Below are 13,208 nucleotides of genomic sequence, written 5' to 3'. Positions count from 1 at the left end.
AGACAGGTGAAAACTAATGGATGACCATGGAAACCAAACCAAACAAGGAAGTGCAACCAGGAATTAAAGAGTCCAAAAAACAAACACATGGCCAAAACAAAAACATGAACAGACATGACAACCGGGAGACTCCTGGTATTCAGCGCCTCTCCCGATAACCTCCCGGCAGAAATTTTCTCCCGACAAACTCCCGGTATTCAGCCGGAGCTGGAGGCCACGCCCCCTCCAGCTCAATGCGGACCTGAGTGGGGACAGCCTGTTCTCACGTCCGCTTTCCCACAATATAAACAGCTTGCCTGGCCATTGATGTCATAACTGTAGAATGATCGAGGGCGAGTTCTTGGTTTCTTATGTGGGTTTATTGTTAGGCAGTTTCATTAACGTCCTCCCAGCGCGGTAACAACACACAACAACAGCAGTCACGTTTAGTCTACCGTAAAGCAGTTCGTCTGCCGTAAACAGCAATGTTGTGACACTCTTAAACAGGACAATACTGCCATCTACTGGATAGCCTCCAGAACACTGAAATTCAAGTATTTCTTTTATTTATATGTATAATAAAATATATATATATATATATATATATATATATATAGCTAGAATTCACTGAAAGTCAAGTATTTCATACATATATATATATATATGTATATATATATATATGTGTATATATATATATATATATATATATATATATATATATATATATATATATATATATACATATATATATATATATATATATATATATATATATATATATATATATATATATATATATATATATATATATATATATATATATGAAATACTTCCATCCATCCATCCATTTTCTACCGCTTATTCCCTTCGGGGTCGCGGGGGGCGCTGGAGCCTATCTCAGCTACAATCGGGCGGAAGGCGGGGTACACCCTGGACATATATATATATATATATATATATATATATATATATATATATATATATATATTTATATATATATATATATATATATATATATATATATATATATATATATATATATATATATATATATATATATATATATGAAATACTTGAGTTGGTGAATTCTAGCTTAAATATATTCCCCTCTTAACCACGCCCCCAACCACTCCCCCACCCCAACCACGCCCCCCGCCCCACCCCCACCCCCCACCTCCCGATATCGGAGGTCTCAAGGTTGGCAAGTATGCTTTAACTTTAACTTTACACAGGCAAGTTTATCGTCCCTCGCCCCGTCTCACCTGAGACCTCACCTCCCTCTCTCCACTTCCCGACACCACCAGCACCCCTTTGGCGCCCTTTCACCCTGCCACTGTCCATCCCTTCACACATTCCCCCCCCCCCCCCCCCCCCCCCCCCCCCCCCACCGCCGCTCACCTACCACCTAGCGAGCGCATTTCCCGACTACCTCCTCGACAACAAAGAACGAGTCGGTGGGGGAGGGGAACGCTTTGACTCATTAGCGGATGACCTTCGGCCCCCGGGGCCAAATTTTAAGAGGCTCTACTTGACTCCTGACATGGCCGTCAGCAATCAAAACATGCGCGCATAGCGTTGGAAAAGCGAGGGTGTGTGTGACAGCGAGTCTGACAGGAGACAGACAAGTTCACTAACTACCGCGCTTACACTTTTTCCCCTCTCCCCCCCCTCCGCCATTAGCTTTATCGCCCGTTCGAGCCGCTCAAGGTGAAGGACGTCACGGCGCTCGATGCTTTTCTAATTGCTCGCAGAAGTCTTTGTTTGGAATTTTTGCAAACACGCATGACAACAATCCGGCTTTGGAAAACAACGCAACGGTCATGTCTTGGTTGACGGCGTATTCCCTCCGGCTGCTACTGTAGTAATCAGCCTTCATCGCCTGACAGGAGGAGGCCCCGCTGCTCCTTTCATGTGGCTCCTCTCCTTCTGCTTCGACTCGACGCCTCTTCTGGAAAATGTCTCCCTCCCGAAGAAAAGAGTTCGAAAGAAGAGGAACAACAGGAGTGAATTGAAGTGAAGTTGTCACGTTGTGTAAATCGTAAATAAAAACAATGATTTGCAAATCCTTTTCAGCCTATATTCAATTGAATAGACTGCAAAGACAAGATCATTAACGTTCAAACTGGAAAACGATGTTATTTTTTTGCAAATTTTAGCTCATTTGGAATCTGATGCCTGCAACCTGTTTTGAAAAAGCTGGCACAAGTGGCAACAAAGACTGAGAAAGTCGAGGGATGCTCATCAAACACTTATTTGGAACATCCCGCAGGTGAACAGGTTAATTGGGCCATGATTGGGTGTAAAAGCAGCTTCCATGGAATGCTCAGTCGTTCACAAACAAGGATGGGGCGAGGGTCACCACTTTGTCAACAAATGCGTGAGCAAATTGTTTAACAACAACATTTCTCAACCAGCTATTGCAAGGAATTTAGGCATTTCACCATCTACGGTCCGTAATATCATCAAAAGGTTCAGAGAATCTGGAGAAATCACTGCACGTAATATTGACTGCCCGTGACCTTCGATCTCTCAGGCGGTACCGCATCAAAAAGCGACATCAGTGTGTAAAGGATATCACCACATGGGCTCAGGAACACTTCAGAAAACCACTGTCAGTAACTACAGTTGGTCGCTACATCTGTAAGTGCAAGTTAAAACTCTACTATGCAACGCAAAAGCCATTTATCAACAACACCCAGAAACGCCGCCTGCTTCGCTGGGCCTGAGCACATCTAAGATGGACTGATGCAAAGTGGAAAAGTGTTCTGTGGTCTGATGAGTCCACATTTCAAATTGTTTTTGGAAACTGTGGACGTCCAGTCCTCCGGAACAAAGAGGAAAAGAACCATTCCGATTGTTATAGGCACAAAGTTGAAAAGCCAGCATCTGTGATGGTATGGGGGTGTATTAGTGCCCAAGGCATGGGTAACTTACACATCTGTGGAGGCACCATTAATGCTGGTACTTTAATGTAGCCCCTGCTTATTTCAGCAAGAAAATGCCAAGCCACGTGTTACAACAGTTTGGCTTTATAGTAAAAGAGTGCGGGTACTAGACTGGCCTTCCTGTAGTCCAGACCTGTCTCCCATTGAAAATGTGTGGCGCATTATGAAGCCTGAAACACCACAACGGAGACCCCAAACTGTTGAACAACTTAAGCTGTACATCAAGCAAGAATGGGAAAGAATTCCACCTGAAAAGTTTCAAAAATTGGTCTCCTCAGTTCCCAAACGTTTACTGAGTGTTGTTAAAAGGAAAGGCCATGTAACGCAGTGGTAAAAATGCCCCTGTGACAACTTTTTTGCAATGTGTTGCTGCCATTAAATTCTAAGTTAATGATTATTTAAAAAAAATAAAAGTGGTTTCTCAGGTCGAACATTAAATGTTTTGTCTTTGCAGTCTATTCAATTGAATATAAGTTGAAAAATATTTGCAAAATGTATATTTTTTACATGAGATTTCCAGTTCATTTTATCATCTATTAATACACCCAAAAATGTGTTTTCTTTTACCCTTTCAATGTCTACTCCGTCTTTTTGGTGCTTTTTTTGTGAACTGTTAGATCTGCCTCAGGGGAGCCTTTTGGCCATGGCCATGTGTGCACTGACCGGAGACCAGCTGCTGGCTCTCTGCCACACCCAAGTCCGGGTGGAGAGACCGGGGGAGATATGGAGGAAAGGGCGAGGCCGCGGAGCTACCGTTGAGTGTCGTGACGGACGAGCTTCGTGGAGCACTTTGGTCTACTTGGACAAATTCTGGCTCATCGGCACTGCCCACTGCTCCCCTCACCTCCCAGGGGGTGAACAAGGTGTGTGTCTGACAATCATTGGTACTTTAACTTTAACTTAACTCAGTCAACTCGCTGCCCCACTCGAACAAACTTTACAAACAAATTCAACGACATTAGGATAGGATAGGACTTTATTGTCATTGCACAAGTACAACGAAACTTTGTTTTCAGCCCAAACCCGTTCAAGATTAGGCAAACAAACACTGTATAGGGTTACAGAACAGGAACGCTGATGGGTCGCCACAAGGCGCCCCGTAAAAGATGTGAAAAAGGTAAAACGCTGGGGAAAAAGATGAGTAAAAAAAATACAATCTAGACTGGGCTTCTAAGGGGGCCCAGTCTGGAGTGGGTAAAAACCTCCATGCCATGCACACATACACACGTTACATATAATCACGACAACTCGCAACAGAGGGGGGGGGGGGGTGTATATGCTCATTGTCTTGGGTGCGTTGATGTAGTGTCCATAGGCCTGGGGCCGTTCTGCATGCAAGCAAAAGTTTGACTCCAGGTGTCGTTGAGGAGGGAGGAAGGTCAAAAGCGTCCATCATTGACGAGTCCTCGGGGGGAAGTTTTCAGAACAGCCTGCTCCTGTTGTTGCATTAAGGCCATTCGAGGGAGTCAAATCGTAGATTAGGATTTTGTTTTTCCGCGAGCAGACATTACAATGGCTTGTCCGTTCTATTCCATGCCGGCCCTCATGTCCAATTTTTCCCTTATAACCAGCTTTTCCATGATGGGATCCATCTTGCGATTCAGTTCAGAAATCGCCCCAGACTGTGATCCCACAGCCCGGCCCAATCCTTCCATTGCGATGAACAGCCTTTGGGCTCCTTGAGTGGTTGCCATCGTCTTACGAATTTGACGATACACCAGAGCAATGCAATCAGCAGATGCCCCGCGATCACAGTTCCAAATAGGTAGATGTCTTCCACGCCCTCGATGGAAAGGACTGAGAGGCACATGATTCTCCATTTATCCCAGGAATCTCTCACGTACCCCGCAGCAATGGTTCCATCAGGGCAGCCAGGCTCCCCAGAACCTCTTTTCCTCGTCGAAAAGATTTTGTCAATTGAGTCGAGAGTCCAGCTGATCATTTCCATGTCTGATGTTTAGATTTGGAGGACAGGGCAAAGAAAGAGGCTTCAAAAAAGCGTAGACAGGACAAAACAAAGAGAGCAAGCAGGGAGAAGAAGGGAGGCGGAAAAAAATATGACCGCCCTCACAAGAGGATCGTGCGCCATCTTTCTGAGTTGTGCAGAAATTATTTCATACGAACTACGATCGTACTAGCTCCATCTGCCGCACTTGTCCCCGATACAAGTGGACTGCAACACCCCAGATAGCATCTCATTTGACACGATATGAGGCTTAACGTGTGTGTGTCAACACTTGCTATCAAACCGCTTTTTTTCTTGGCAACAGTGCTTAGGCGAGTGTTGAAGGTCAGAGAAGATGGGAGTTAGGTCTGGGGGGGCTTCAGCTCCTTGTGTTTGCACAGCGTCCCCTTCCAGCCTCCATGTTGATCACCAGAAGCCTTCCCACAGTACCCTGACGCTCGGATACATGTGGCCTCCAGACTCCTCACATCCTCCTCCCCTCTGTTGCTCCTGCTGTTCCTCTGAAAACATTGTGTCCCATGGCATGAGCAAACATGTGGGGCCAACTTCCCAGAGAACATGGGCGAACGGCAGGACCCCCCCACACCCCCACACCCTACACACACACACACACACACCCTGTGGCTTTGCAAAAAAGTCCCCCGGTGCCTCAGAACCGGTAAAAAAAAATCAAAGTTTGAACTGCGTCACTGCCCCACTATTGCAATATTTGAGGGGTAATTGTGCTGCTGCGAATGGCTGATGCTGCTTGTGTAGTGTTTGGGTGTCCAAAGTGCGGCCCCCAGGGGCCATTTGTGGCCTGCAGCTTGTTTTTTTTAATTCTAAAGCTTAGTGATGCATCAGATATATCAGATTGTAGTTATTTTTTAATTTTTTTACCGTTCACGTTCATATTTCGCTGTGTTTGTTGCATTTCTGTTACGTGTGGGGGGGTCGCAGCTTGCTGCAAGGTTTGTTCTCCCGGGATGCAGACGGACCACTCCGGACAGGACGTGCAGGTAGGAACATGATTTATTCTTAGAAATAGAACAAGTACCAAAAACAGAAAACAAACCAGAGGAAAAACGTGCCGATCGCCCTGAACGCTAAGGCTACCGCTTAGCCTAGGCTAGAAGGCAAGGCAAGGCAAGGCAACTTTATTTGTATAGCACTTTTCATACACAAGGCAGACTCAAAATGCTTCACAGACAACAAAGTGAAATGAAAGAAAATAAAAGCAAAATTTAAATACAGACAATAAAAATAAAAACAGTGCGGACGTTAAAAGTTAAAAGATTAAAAGATTTAGCTGAAAGCTAAGGTGAACATAAAAGTTTTCAGTCTAGTTTTAAAAGTAGTCAGAGTTGGGGAAAGTCTGACATCTTCAGGAAGTTTATTCCAGCTATTTGTTGCATAGTGTTAGCTTTCACTGTTATGCTGATGACACTCAACTCTACATGCCCCTAAAGCTGACCAACACGCCGGACTGTAGTCAGCTGGAGGCGTGTCTTAATGAAATTAAACAATGGATGTCCGCTAACTTTTTGCAACTCAACGCTAAGAAAACGGAAATGCTGATTATCTGTCCTGCTAGACACCAACATCTATTTAATAATACCACCTTAACATTTGACAACCAAACAATTAAACAAGGAGACTCTGTAAAGAATCTGGGTATTATCTTCGACCCAACTCTCTCGTTTGAGTCACACATTAAGAGTGTTACTAAAACGGCCTTCTTTCATCTCCGTAATATCGCTAAAATTTGTTCCATCTTGTCCACTAGCGACGCTGAGATCATTATTCATGCGTTCGTTACGTCTCGTCTCGATTACTGTAACGTATTATTTTCGGGCCTCCCTATGTCTAGCATTAAAAGATTACAGTTGGTACAAAATGCGGCTGCAAGGCTTTTGACAAAAACAAGAAAGTTTGATCATATTACGCCTATACTGGCTCACTTGCACTGGCTTCCTGTGCACTTAAGATGCGACTTTAAGGTTTTACTACTTACGTATAAAATATTACACGGTTTAGCTCCAGCCTATCTCGCCGATTGTATTGTACCATATGTCCCGACAAGAAATCTGCGTTCAAATAACTCCGGCTTATTAGTGATTCCCAGAGCCAAAAAAAAGTCTGCGGGCTATAGAGCGTTTTCTATTCGGGCTCCAGTACTCTGGAATGCCCTCCCGGTAACAGTTAGAGATGCTACCTCAGTAGAAGCATTTAAGTCCCATCTTAAAACTCATTTGTATAATCTAGCCTTTAAATAGACCCCCCCTTTTTTAGACCAGTTGATCTGCCGTTTCTTTTCTTCTCTCCTCTTCTCCCCTGTCCCTTGCGAGGGGGAGTTGCATAGATCCGGTGGCCATGGATGAAGTGCTGGCTGTCCAGAGTCGGGACCCCGGGTGGACCACTAGCCTGTGCATCGGTTGGGGACATCTCTGCGCTGCTGACCCGTCTCCGCTCGGGATGGTTTCCTGTTGGCCCCGCTGTGGACTGGACTCCCGCTGATGTGTTGGATCCACTGTGGACTGGACTTTCACAATGTTATGTCAGACCCACTCGACATCCGTTGCTTTCGGTCTCCCCTAGAGGGGGGGGGGGGGGGGTTACCCACATATGCGGTCCTCTCCAAGGTTTCTCATAGTCATTCACCGACGTCCCACTGGGGTGAGTTTTTCCTTGCCCGTATGTGGGCTCTGTACCGAGGATGTCGTTGTGGCTTGTACAGCCCTTTGAGACACTTGTGATTTAGGGCTATATAAATAAACATTGATTGATTGATTGATAGTGACTGAATGATGCTCTCCCTTGATTTGAGTTTACTCTGGGAACCGCTAACAGATTGGTCTCAGAAGATCTTAGTGATCTAGAGGGCTTATATAGTGGGAGCATATCGGTGATATACTTCGGCCCTAGACCATGTAGTGATTTATATGTGAGGAGGAGGATTTTGAAATCAATTCTCTGATGTACAGGGAGCCAATGTAAGGATTTAAGAATTGGTGTTAAGGGCTCACATTTTTTGGTCTTTGTTAGAACTCTAGCAGCAGCGTTCTGAACAAGCTGTAGCTGCCTGACAGTTTTTTTTGGGAAGACCTGCAAGGAGACCATTACAATAGTCTAGCCTACTGGTAATAAAGGCATGTACAAGTTTTTCTAAGTCTTGAGCTGACATGAGCCCTCTAAGTCTTGTTACATTTTTGAGGTGATAGTAGGCCGATTTTGTTACTGATTTGATGTGACTGTCGAAATGTAAATCAGAATCTAAAATAACCCCAAGATTTCTGGCTTTATTTGAGGTTTTCAGGGACAGTGATTGAAGGTGTTGGATGACTTTAAACCTTTCTTTTTTCGCACCAAAAACAATTATCTCAGTTTTATCTTCATTTAGTTGTAGGAAATTTTGGCACATCCAGTGTTTGACTTGCTCAATGCACTGGCACAGAAGATCTATGGGGCGATAGAAGACAAGGAATACTCACGTAACTGTAGCATGAAGCAAACAAAGAAGCCAGGCCGACTGACCGGCAAAAGCAGGCCTAAATAATGCCTCTGATTAGTGCTCGGGAAACAGGTGAGCGTCCCGAACACCATTCAGAGGCAGGTGAAAATAATGAGCAACCATGGTAACTAAAACAAACTCAAGGGTGCACAAAAACAGGAACGGAGGGAGTCCAACACTAACAGAAAATACAAAACATGATCCGGGCCACGGATCATAACAATTTCGCTTGATTGTAAAACATGTCGATGGAGAGGGGGTGTGACGTTCATATGGTGTCAATATTCAGTGTTTTATCATTCATAGTTAATATTGTAAATCCCACATTCTTTATTTTAATGTACATTCTGGGTGTCTCATTCAGTAAAAAAAACCCTAAAATTCCAGTCCGTCTTTTAAGGCGGTCTGTCTTAACGTTTTTTGCATTCAATCAGACATTATAGTGAGGTTTTATATAAGTGTTCCTAAAAATAGATATATTGGCCCCCAGACACATTTTTTTCTCTAATTGGCACCCCGAGTGAAAATAATTGCCCAGGCCTGGTTTAAGATGTTCCGGTTATCACCTGGAGTACGCATTTTTGGTCACACTTTAGTACGGGGAACATATTCACCATAAATTACTTGTTTATTAAAGTAACAAAGACTTAATTTAGAGTTATTTGGACACTCGGAGGACATATAAGGGTTAGGGTTAGGGTTAGGGTTAGGGTTAGGGTTACCAATAAGCAATAGTTCAGAGGTTATTGAGGGAAGACTCTTAGTTAATGGCTTACTGGTTGTACAATAAGGCCATGCAGAATAAGGCATTAATAAGTACTTAATAATCACTAATTAAGAGCCAATATGTTACTAATTTGCATGTTAATAAGCCACTAATTAATAGTGAATATGTTCCCCATACTAAAGTGTTACCAAGCATTTTTTGATTTTAAAGAGAATCTAGTGAGCAAAATGGGCAGCACGGTGGCACAGGTGTTAGTGCATGTGCCTCACAGTACGAAGGTCTTGGGTTCGGTCCCTGGGCTCGGGGGTCTTCCTGTGTGGAGTTTGCATGTTCTCCCCGTGACTGCGTGGGTTGATTGGCAACACTAAATTGGCCCTATTGTGTGAATGTGAGTGTGAATGTTGTCTGTCTATCTGTGTTCGCCCTGCGATGAGGTGGCGACTTGTCCAGGGTGTACCCCGCCTTCCGCCCGAATGAAGCTGAGATAGGCTCCAGCACCCCCCGCGACCCCGAAAGGGACAAGTGGTAGAAAATGGATGGATGAATGGATGTATTCACCTGAGGTCATGTCCAGCTAATGAAATATGCAAGGCTGGAAGTGGCGGTCAAGCATGCGTCTGTTGTCAAAGCCAAGCAAGAAAAAGACCCCATTTTTCGGCTGTGGTAACATTCAAAATGCAAAAAAAGGGTAAACGTTACTTCTGATTTCCTCGAGGGGTAATCAAGAATACCGAAAGAGTGCAAGATGACGACAGACACACAAGTTTGCAGTGATCACTTCTTTAAAGGTTTGTTTGATATACTTTTAACGTTTACTATTTCCCATTTAAGTTGTATCTTTGATATGTTTGTGTTCTTTCTTGTGTTGGAGTCCTTAAAAAGCATTTGTGGTACGTGTGTTTCGTAAAGCACCAACTGGGGGACGGCGTGGCGCGGTTGGGAGAGTGGCCATGCCAGCAACCTGAGGGTTCCTGGTTCAATCCCCACCTTCTACCAACCTAGTAACGTCCGTTGTGTCCTTGAGCAAGACACTTCACCCTTGCTCCTGATGGGTCGCGGTTAGGACCTTGCATGGCAGCTCCCGCCATCAGTGTGTGAATGTGTGTGTGAATGGGTGAATGTGGAAATAGTGTCAAAGCGCTTTGAGTACCTTGAAGGTAGAAAAGCGCTATACAAGTATAACCCATTTACCATAACTCGGCGAGTCTACAGTTGTGCTCATAAGTTTACATACCCTGGGAGAATTTATGATTTCTTGGCCATTCTTCAGAGAATATGAATGATAACACAACAACCTTTCTTCCACTCATGCCTAATGGTTGTGTGAAGCTATTTATTGGCAAACAGCTGTGTTTACTCTTTTTAAATCAAAATGACAAAAGAAAGTACCCAAATGACCCTGATCAAAAGTTTACATACCCCAGTGACTTTGATCTGATAACATGCCCAAAAGTTGACACAAACAGGTTTGAATGGCTAATCAAGGTTCCAATCCTCACCTGTGACATGTTTGTTTGTAATTAATGTGTGTGTATAAAAGGTCAGTGAGTTTCAGGGCTTCTGACAGACCATTGCATCTTTCATCCAGTGCTGCACAGATGTTTCTGGATTCTGAGTCATAGGCAAAAGAATTGTCAAAGGATCTGCGAGAAAAGGTAATTGAACTGCATAAAACAGGAAAGGGGTATAAAAAGATATCCAAGGAATTGAGAATGCCAATCAGCAGTGTTCAAACGCTGATTAAGAAGTGGAAAATGAGGGATTCAGGTAGACCAGCAAAGATTTCAGCCACAACTGCCAGGAAAATTGTTCGAGATGCTAAGAAAAATCCACAAATAACTTCAGCTGAAATACAGGACTCTCTGTGGCTGTTTCAAGATGCACAATAAGGAGGCACTTGAAGAAAAATGGGCTGCATGGTCGAGTCGCCAGAAGAAAGCCATCGCTCCAAATTACTTTGTTCTGAGAGTTTTGAGGCTTGTCTCTGTGCTGTTTGGGCGTAATGTAAGCGGGATACTTTGTGACATTTGCGCAGAAATGGCTTTCTTCTGGCGACTCGACCATCCAATAAATAGCTTCACACAACCATTAAGCATGAGTGGAAGAAAGGTTTTTGTGTTATCATTCATATTCTCTAAAGAATGGCCAAGAAATCATGAATTCTCCCAGGGTATGTAAACTTGTGAGCACAACTGTAAATAAAAGAAAGCAAATGTGAGCAAAACCTAGCAAAATTAAGTTTTTTTTTTACCAAAGGCTATCCGAGAGAGTATTGATACTGTGAGAATGCGATAGTTTTAAGTATTCTGGCTATTAGCAACACAATACTGTTATTCTTTGATTGTTGTTAGTATTGCACAGTAACAATCCATTTGGGACCGGTTTAATATCAAATACAATCATAAATTCATTCAAGATGTATAAGTAGGTCAGGACCCCCATCAGTTTGGGGGTCTTTGGCCTGCAAAACGTTGAAGACCCCTGTTTGATATCATAGGGCAAGGTGACTAACAGATATTCAAGTATTTATTCATGTTGCATGATCAGATAATATTCAAGTCTCAAACATATGCAATTGCATGCACTGCATTCAAAATGGAAAAGAATACATATGTTTAGCCACAAAATTATTTATTTCCATCCTCCTGTAGGCCACATTAAATGACGTCGCGGGCCGCTTCAAAAAGTGTCCCCAGCCTGGCTTTTAAAGGCCTACTGAAATGAATTTTTTTTATTTAAACGGGGATAGCCGATCTATTCTATGTGTCATACTTGATCATTTCGCGATATTGCCATATTTTTGCTGAAAGGATTTAGTATAGAACAACGACGATAAAGATTGCAACTTTTGGTATCTGATAAAAAAAAGGCTTGCCCCTACCGGAAGTAGCGTGACGTAGTCAGTTGAACATATACGCAAAGTTCCCTATTGTTTACAATGATGGCCGCATGAAGTGAGAGATTCGGACCGAGAAAGCGACAATTTCCCCATTAATTTGAGCGAGGATGAAAGATTTGTGGATGAGTAAAGTGCAAGTGAAGGACTAGTGGGGAGTTGAAGCTATTCAGATAGGGAAGATGCTGTGAGAGCCGGGGGTGACCTGATATTCAGCTGCGAATGACTACAACAGTAAATAAACACAAGACATATATTTACTCTATTAGCCACAACACAACCAGGCTTATATTTAATATGCCACAAATTAATCCTGCATAAAAACACCTGCGTGTTTGTTACGCTAGCTCCTAGCTCTTCTGCTAGCTCCTAGCTCCATAGAACACGCCAATACAATTCAAACACCTGATCAACACACACAATCACTCAGCCCAAAAGACCGTTCACCTAACCCAAGGTTCATAAAGCTTATATATTTTTAAAAAGTTACGTACATACGCAAAAAAAAGTTGCGCACATACGGTCAAGCGATCAAATGTTTAGAAGCCAAAGCTGCATACTCACAGTAGCACGTCTGCGTCTTTGTCATCCAAATCAAAGTAATCCTGGTAAGAGTCTGTGTTGTCCCAGTTCTCTACAGGCGTCTGTGTATCGAAGTCAAAAGTCCTCCTGGTTAGAGTCTCTGTTATCCGAGTTCTTCCATCTTGACTGCATCTTTCGGGAATGTAAACAAAGAAGCGCCGGCTGTGTACTGTTGTTGCTGACTACGTTCGAAAAATACGTCCATTTCGCACCGACAACTTTCTTCTTTGCTTGCTCAGCTTCCTTCTCCATAATGCAATGAACATGATTGCAACAGATTCACGAACACAGATGTCCAGAATACTGTGGAATTATGAAATGAAAACAGAGCTTTTTCGTATTGGCTTCAATGTGGAAGGCATACCCGTGTTCGCCGGGCTACGTCACGCGCATACTCAGAGGCGTTTCGAACCGGAAGTTTAGCGGCAAATTTAAAATGTCACTTTATAAGTTAACCCGGCCGTATTGGCATGTGTTATAATGTTAAGATTTCATCATTGATATATAAACTATCAGACTGCGTGGTCGGTAGTAGTGGGTTTCAGTAGGCCTTTAAGTCATCACGGCTCACCCTGGCCCTATTCATAATCAATCGCGGCTCGCTTTGAAGCATTTTTAACTGC

Source organism: Entelurus aequoreus, linkage group LG03 (genome assembly GCF_033978785.1).
Source record: "Entelurus aequoreus isolate RoL-2023_Sb linkage group LG03, RoL_Eaeq_v1.1, whole genome shotgun sequence".
NCBI lineage: Eukaryota > Metazoa > Chordata > Actinopteri > Syngnathiformes > Syngnathidae > Entelurus > Entelurus aequoreus.
The sequence above is the reverse complement of the archived record's forward strand: the minus strand, read 5'-3'. Positions refer to the sequence as shown.